Raw genomic sequence first — 2,503 nt, forward strand, 5'->3', positions numbered from 1 at the left:
TGATTGATTTCATTTATTTGATCATTTAAAAATACATGTACAACTGCAGAGATCTGTATTGAGTAGAATATAACTTATAGAATATAAATCTAAATGCTAATATAATATCCCTGTCTGTATCATGAAAGAAAAACATAGGAATAACAACATAACAGTATAAACCAGACAGGATGAGAGTATTTTCCTTAAATCACGGACCGTTGAAATGACTCTGGGGACTCCCGGGTGGTGCAGCGGTCTAAGGCACTGCATCTCAGTGCTAGAGGCGTCACTACAGACCCTGGTTAGATTCCATGCTGTATCACAACCGGCCGTGATTGGGAGTCCCATAGGGCGGTGCACAATTGGTCCAGCATCGTCCTGGTTTGGCTGGGGTAGGCCGTCATTGTAGATAAGAATTGGTTCTTAACTGACGTGCCTAGTTAAATACAACAAACTCTAGTCTCCATGTTCACATCCCTAGTTTCAATGTGAACAATCATAATAGAATCAGGTCAGGACCCAAGATCTTATAAAACACTGTCCTCCTCCTCTCCCCCTGTCCCCTTTTATCCTCCTTTCTACCTCTTGCTCTCCACTCATCTACTGGAGCAGGGTTTCCCAAACCCGGTCCTGGGGCCCCCCCTGGGTGCACGTTTTGATGTTTGCATTAGCACTACACAGCTGATTCATATAACCAACTCATCAACAAGCTTTGATTATTTGAATCAGCTGTGTAGTGCTGGGACAACAAAAAAAGTTCACTCAGGGGGTCCCCAGAATATAGAATAGAACATAATAATCTACTGAGGTATTGATCAAATCTAATGGATGGACCATCAGAGTGTAGTCAGTTGAAGTCCGATGGGATCTGTAACGTCGTTCTGTGTGTAAAGCACAGCTGTGACGTCACTATCTGACAGGGTAACTTTAAGCTGTGTGTGTAACTTACAGCGCCGCCCCATGGTTCCCGTCACCGTCGCATCAGGAACATTCCGCTTGATGGCAGATGCTAGGTCCTGATAGCGAGACTCGTACCCTCATCCACTACTGCAGACCACAACACAAACACATCGTCACACACACAGACTGCACATGGCATGTCATATCTATAACTTTACACTGGACAATAGAAATGGAGAGGGTAGTTAAAATGTTGGTAAAAGTTAGACTGATGATGTAAATAATGAGTTTCTCTAATTGGAAAATCATGTCAAGTTTTGTTTTTGTCTGCAAACTCTCTTTAAATCAATAACCTGAGGCAATAGGAAGTCTATTAGTTCCACACCAACACATTCAGACAGTTTGTACACTGTCTCACTGCTGTTTTCTTTGGTATAACAGATCTCCTAATAACACTTTAGAGTAGACATTAACAGATGTAGTAAAATAATAAACAATAACTTACCAATATTCTATGTGGACTTCCACAGACATGATTCTTCTCTCGTGTGTGTGTGTGTGTGTGTGTGTGTGAGAGAGAGAAATGCGAAAGAAACTCGTGAGCAGGTGGGCACTGTTACAGATAAGCTGAGTGACTGTCCCTCTATCTATCTGTTCACCTGTTACCTGAAAGGGCATGGTTAGATGGGGCCAGAGAGATAGAGGGGTAGAAAGGGTCAGATTCTAGAATATTCTCCAATATGCTGGAGGATATCACAGAACAGATGTATTACAGTTTAAAGTGCATTTGACAGAGGCTAATAGAGTGGATAGAATGAATAATAAATCAGCTCTAAGTTCCATGGAATACAGTGGTGGTAAAATGTAGTAAAACTCCAGATGGCAGAGTGGTAATTCCCTCTCCCACATCACAGATTAAATTCCCCTCTTGGCTGAAGTGTGATAAACTGTCATTTTTATACAGCCATATAAAAACTAAAATGAAAGATTTTGTACCTCTACAATAATATAACACACAGAGGAATAACATTTTGGGGGATAGAATCCAGTCTCGGCCTACACACAAAATCAGATAAGATCAAATAAAATCCCTTGACCGCTATGAAGGCCAAGGCAGTATATCTATTGCATCATCACACCCGGTAAGAAAGAAAGTGAAAGAGGCAAAGTGAAGATGGGAAAGATTGCCTGGCACAACTTCCAACAACACCCCAACAACACCAGTAAATGTCCAACAGCACCCTCCCAACACACAAACTCAATACTAATTGAGTCATAGAATTTATTTGATCATTTAAAAATACACGTACAGCCTATACAACTGCAGAGATCTACATTGAGTACAATATAATTTATAGAATGTAAAACTAAACGCTAGTCAGTCTATAATATCTGTGTCTGTATAACGAAAGAAAAACAGACAAGGAAAACACAAGACATGACAGTATAAATCAGAGACACAGGATGAGAGTATTTCCCTCAGATCACAGAGTTGAAATGACTGTAGACTTCATCATGTTCACATCCCTAGTTTCATTGTAAACAATCATTAATACAATCAGATCAGGACCCAGGATCTTAAAAAACACTCTCCCTCTCTCTCAATATCCACTCATCTATT

The 2,503-nt window shown here is 40.4% G+C and overlaps 1 long non-coding RNA gene across 1 annotated transcript; it reads right to left on the reverse strand.

The window, feature by feature from the left end:
- On the reverse strand, positions 1 to 2,503 carry LOC123730787 (uncharacterized). The gene is made up of 2 exons (XR_006762219.2): positions 1,388 to 2,503; positions 1 to 1,029 (listed from the first exon to the last, which is right to left on the reverse strand). It is a non-coding gene; the product is annotated as an uncharacterized LOC123730787 (long non-coding RNA).

Source organism: Salmo salar, chromosome 26 (genome assembly GCF_965601325.2).
Source record: "Salmo salar chromosome 26, fSalSal1, whole genome shotgun sequence".
Classification (NCBI taxonomy): domain Eukaryota; kingdom Metazoa; phylum Chordata; class Actinopteri; order Salmoniformes; family Salmonidae; genus Salmo; species Salmo salar.